Consider the following 6,000-nt stretch of genomic DNA (forward strand, 5'->3'; position numbering starts at 1 on the left):
ACTGGCTTTCCTGGGTCTCCAGCTTGCAGAAGGCAGACCACGAGAATTCTTAGCCTCCAGAATCACCAGCCAATTTCTTGTAATAAATCTCTTTCAATTGGTTAGGTGTCTCTGGAGAACCCTGACCAATGCATGCCCATTCAGATACCATTTGCTCCAGATTGTTCATTACTATCTGGAAGGAGGGACTTAAAAAGCTCCTCTGGGCCTGGTCTCTGCCCCTCCAAAGGTAAACTGGGAGCTCTGGACGCGAGGCATAGCCACCTCAGTTAGCAAGGGCTGGCGCCTGAACCTTGGTGTTTATGTCTTAGTACCTGACCCATTGTCTGCTTCTCTCTTGGCTGTTTGGTTTATGTGGCTTCCCTGGATCTGACCATCCTTTGAGCTTACCGACCACCCCTTCTTCTGAACCCTAAACATAGCCTTTGCCTACCAGTCCCTTGCTTCCAGGATTTCAGGGAGCTTGACCACCAACCCAGGTCTTAACTCCTCCTACCCAGACTTTTTCTGATGTCCAATCACCATCCTTGATCCTTGATGCCCTTCTTGGCCCTCCCTGGGTGTTAGTACCTGGCTTGGCTGCATGGAATCTGACTCAGCGCCTGCTCACCCAGTTCAAAGCCCTCAGTTCCACCTCTGCCCCCAGCCCCCAGCCCCCAGCCTCTCCTGGCTCCATTTCATCCTGTCTTAAGCTCATATTCTGACCTTTTGTTTTCCCCCATCTCTTTCTCTCCTGGCTCCTCAGCTGTTTTCACAACCCGCTGCCCCCTGGACCTGCTGTGGTCAGCGTCTGCCCAGAGCACTGACGTCTTCTTCAGCCTCTAGCTGGTCCACGTGACAACACGCCTCCATTTCTTGCCGCACTTAACCTTGAGCCAGGCTGTCCTTGGTCAGAAATGTACTAACGGAGGCGTCCAGATGCACTTGGCCCAGGTTAGCCTGGCCGCTGGTGTCTGGAAGACCTTGGGGTGCTGAACCACACCTTCTCCCAAGGCAGAGTCCCAGTTTGTACCTTAGTTTGAGTAACTGGGTCCCTTCTGTTTTCCTGGTCCTAATAATTGGCCAGAACCTTAGCGTTTCTTGTCCTTGGGTCCTGCCCCAGTCCTATCAGCCCCACTCTGGGGCCTGGACCCAGCTACGCATTCAGGGCGCTGACATTTGCCAACAGGGCTTCCTGTCAGTGCTGCCGCTCCGTCTCCTGCTGCTCAGCTCCCAGGTAAAGCAGCTCCAACATCCCGTCCCCTCCTGGGCTGCCTTGGTGCAGAACAGCCTATGGCTCTTCCATATGTGCTCTCTTTTGTTTGTTTGTTTGGAGGAGGGGAGAAAGTAATTCAGTTTATCTATTTATTTTTTAGTGGAGGTCCTGGGGATTGAACCCAGGACCTCGTGTATGCTAAGCATGCGCTCTACCACTGAGCTGTACCCTCCTCCCGCCATATGTGCTTGGATGTTGTCTTCTTCCCGCTGGCTGCAACTGATGTTGTTTCTCAACCCCAAGTTCCTCCCCGGTGTGGGGAGGGTGGCACGCCTCAATGTCCCCAAGCTCCACTCAGTCTAGACTACCAACTGGGTAGTAATATCTAGTCAGTCTTTTCTAAAAACTAATTTCTATGTCATCAATGAATAAGGCCCTAGTGTTGAACTAACCCGATGGAAAATGTCATAGCAAACGCTTGGTCAGTTGACTTTTCCACCTGTGCTACGGAGAGCAATAGAAGCCCGTCTACTATCAAAGGCTAGATCATGTGCTAAGGACTCTGATGGCAAAAGAGTTAAGAGAAGGAAGGGAGAAGTCAGTGAGGGCTGGATCAGACAGGCGCTGTATTAGAGATCTTTAGGGCTTAGCGAACCGTCTGTACAGTTAGAGACGGGGGACTTAGTTCATATTTTTTCACACTTAAAATAAGACTAACAATATTGACTCATACAAGGATGTGAAACTGAAGGAATTTTCATATGAATTTATTTTTTTATCAATACATCAATCATTTAAACATTTATGGAGTACCTTCTATGTCTCAAGAAAGGTATTGGGCACTGGGGAGCTAAAGATGCATAAGACACAGTTGCTCAAAGAACTCACCATCTAGAGGGGAAGATAAATACTTAAACAGAGAGTAAGTATTTGTAGTCATTGTTAGGATAGAGATTTGCTAAGTGGACTATGGGAGCAACAGTAGCTGGGAAGTGGGAGGGGGGAGAAGATATGAGATGGGAACACTTCCTGGAGGTGGGTACGATGAGTCAAAAGAATGCAGGTGGCTTAGTCAGACAAAAGGGGACGGAAGAGCTTTCCAGACAGAAGGAGCAGCGTGAACAAAAGGCAGGTTGTAGAGGATCAATTTGGGAAGCGTACGTGTGTGTGTGTGTGTGTGTGTGTTCAGGGACATGGGAGAATTAGAAACTGATCAGAGTTCTTAGAGCACAAGGTTAAAGGCATAAAATAATGTGAGCTCAGCCTGGAGATCTGTAGAGGCCTAAATCCCATGTTAAGGAGCTGGAATTTATTATCCACTGGCAGAAATGGGAACTCACTCAATATTTTAAGCAGAGGAGCGGGATGGTCAGCTAGGGCATCAGAAGGTTCGTGAGACTAGAGGACAGAGGGCTAGAATGGAGGAGAGCACGCCATGAAGCAGGATGACTAGTGCAAGGGCTTAGTCAGCAGGGATCCAAATGAGGGGTCGCGAGGCCCTGAGGGTCTGGTTAGAGGTCAGACTATAACATGGAAAGGCAAAAGGATGGGAAATTCAGGGAGGAGCTCAGGAGCCATTTGGGACATGGTGACAAAATTAACTTCACTGGAATTGGAGTACCAGAGCAGAGAAAAATCTTTAAAGCAGTAGGAGAAAAAGAGATATATTACCTACAAAGAGCAAGAATAAGAGTTACAACCAACTTAGAGCCAACTCCTTGACAGATATCACGGAAGCCAGAAGACAGGGAATAATACAGCCAAAGTCCTAAAGAAAACACCTGCCAACATGAAATTCTTACAAGGAATACATCCTTCAGAAGCAAAGATGGAAAGTCTTTCTGCTTCCTGATGGGATACAGTAGCTTAAGGCAGACAGGCATTCCTGCCAAGAGCAAGTAAAAGGCCAGATAAATAGAGAAGTCATTCATCTCGGGGCATCAGTGATCTGCTTGGGGAGATGAGAACCGGAGGGGTTAAGATTCTGGCTAGGAAGGAAGCAGAGAAGTGAGCTGACTTCTGCAGCCAGCAGGGGTCTGAGAATAGGGCTTTGCACCAGTGAAAGGCTGCTGGCGGGGACCAGAGAAACCAGCAGAGATTTTGGTGAAAATCTGAGGGCTCCTGATCACATGACCTATTTTTCTTTCAGGTAAATCCCTCCACGGAAGCCCCTGCTGCACTGGCTCTGCAGGACCGATGGCGGGAGGCCTGGGCTTCCTTGTCCTCTTTGGGATGCCCCCGCCCAGGTAAGGGTGGGGCTGGATTCTGCCCTCTGTCCTGGCCAGCTTTGCCAGGAGGGCGGAATTAGTCCTGGAAAGCCCTAGAGGTAGCAGAGCTGTTCTGGTTGAATGAGAGAGTGAGGGTCGAGGCCAAGATTGGGGGGCCAGGAGAGTTGAGTGAGGAAACGGGCCCCAGCTGGGCCACGTCTTGGAGACAATGATTAAGGGAAATCCAGAGATCTGAAACCCTCCCTCTTATCCCCAGACTGCACTCTTCTTGACTTTCCTCACAGACATGCCCGTTTCCATTCTGTTCCTTTGCTTGCCATTCTGTTCTTCTTACCTGGACTATCCTTCCAAACCACTCCACCCCTCCCTAGTTACCCATCATTTCTCCCAGGAGCCCTGCTGTCACCATGAAGCCATCTGCATCCCACCCAGACCCCTCCCTCCTCAACACCCTCAGGCCACTTAACATTGGCCACAAGTATGGTTGCCATGCATATCTTCCATGGACAGCTCCCAACTACTCTCTAGGCTTAGGTCCTTTGTGGACCAGAACCTCACAGGCTACCTCACTTTTTTCTACCAAGTATGGAAGGCTGGATTATGGCCCCCCCAAAATATCCAGTCCTAACCCCTAGAATTGCTAATATTACCCTATATGACAAAATGCACTTTGTAGATGTGATTAGGGGTGATTACCTCAAAGAGGGTGAAAACGGAATTATCACAAATTTAGGGGCTTCAAACAACACAAATCTATCACCTTTCATTTCTGTCCAAAGGTCAACATGGGTTTCCCTGGGTGAGATCTAGGTCTCGCAGGGCCAAGTTCCTTCTGGAGGGTCTGTGGGAGAATCCGTCTCTCTGCCTTTCCCAGCTTCCTTTCCGGCTTCTAAAGGCCACTGGCTTTGCTCGTGGCCCCAGTACTCAAAGCCAGCAATGTTGGGCTGAGTCCTTCTCACGCTGCCATCTCTCTGATTCTCCCATCTGCCTCCCTCTTCCACTTTTAAGGATCCCTGTAATTACATTGGACCCAAAGGGATAATATGGGATAATCTCCCTATTTTCAGGTCCAGTGATTGGCAATCTTAATACTCCTTTGCTACGGAAGGTAACTTCACAGGTTCTGGGAACAGGGCTCGGGGTAGGGGGGTGGTTTATTCTGCCTACCATAGAAGGAGACTGTAAGGAGGGCATTCCAGGTGTGATGAAAAAGTATAAGCCAATAACTGGAAGAAGAAGTGCATCCTCTAGGTTTAAGGGACAGTGAGGGGACTCATGGGCAAAGAAACTAGGGTTCCAGAAGGAGAATTGTGAAGAATAAGACTAAAAAGATAACTTGGAGCCAGATGGTGGGTGAAAGGTTTTAAATGCCAGGATGGCAAAGAGCTTTGCTGTATGAACAAGAGGGAGCAGGGGGTGCCTTGATGGGAGGGTGGGTTAGCAGTGACCACGCTGTTGGTAAAAGGGAAGAGCACAGAGAGCCTTTCGGCATTCATTTCTATGACTTTATTTCCATCATGGCCCTGGGAAGTGAAAAGAAGGAGTAACCCTGGGCATCATATGGAAGAGACGCGGGATTAATATGACTCAAACAGTGGGACACCGAAAACAGACAGAAGGTAGGAAGGGAGAGAGTGGAGAACGGGGCAGAGTTTAACCCATTCATAACCTGCCCCCACCTTTTAATTCCCATTGAATAGGCCTGATTCTGTTTTGATAGAAAACCGGCCCAGAGCATGGTTCAGAAGGCTATAGAATTGAGAGCTATTAAATACTAAAAAGACAAGGTGAGAAACAATTTGCAAAATCTCCTCTTTTTATAGACTGCAGCGATTGAGAAAAATTGAGTAAATTCCCCAGCTGCCTTGACTGCAGTCTGTTTCAAGATTCCATCAATTTTTTACGGTACAATCAATATTTATGAATCCCCAAAGAAATGTCTCAAAGAGAAACCCAGCACAACATTTTCTCAGTGGTTTGCAGAGATGTAACAGGGGGACCTAAATAACTTTTAAAATAATCTCAATGACAATCAAAGACTCTTCCATAGCCAATATGGTTTAATGTCGGTGTTTATATTAGCGCTGCTCTGCCCAGGGTGCAGACAGGGGAGGGAAGGTACTTGGAGTTTAATCTGTCCAAAAGATGACACTTGGCTATAATAAGTACACTGTAATATGGTACTTAAAAATTCAAAGGAAGTGCTATATTAAAAAGTCCCTGGATTTTTTTTTTAATCCATTAAAATATCCTCCATTGGTTAAGCAATGGATTTTTTCAGTCAGCTGGAAAAAAAGATTTCTGGGAGAAAAAAAAAAAACAGACAAACAAATCCACATTGCTTTAATGGCTACTTTAGGTTTAATATCTAAACTTATTTAAATAACTCTGAGCCCTCCTGCTGAGAAATATTGAAACTAATGGATTCCTTTGTGCGTAATCTCCATTTAAATGTAGAGTTTAATTTCCCTTTCGGCTAAACCTGTGTGAAACTAGTCTAGAAATGTCCCTCTTAAAAAAAAAAGAAAGCCCCATATAGAATATTTAGGGGGATTCCTTTATTTTATTTAAAATTGG

This window comes from Camelus dromedarius, chromosome 28, assembly GCF_036321535.1.
Source record: "Camelus dromedarius isolate mCamDro1 chromosome 28, mCamDro1.pat, whole genome shotgun sequence".
In the NCBI taxonomy this organism is placed as follows: domain Eukaryota; kingdom Metazoa; phylum Chordata; class Mammalia; order Artiodactyla; family Camelidae; genus Camelus; species Camelus dromedarius.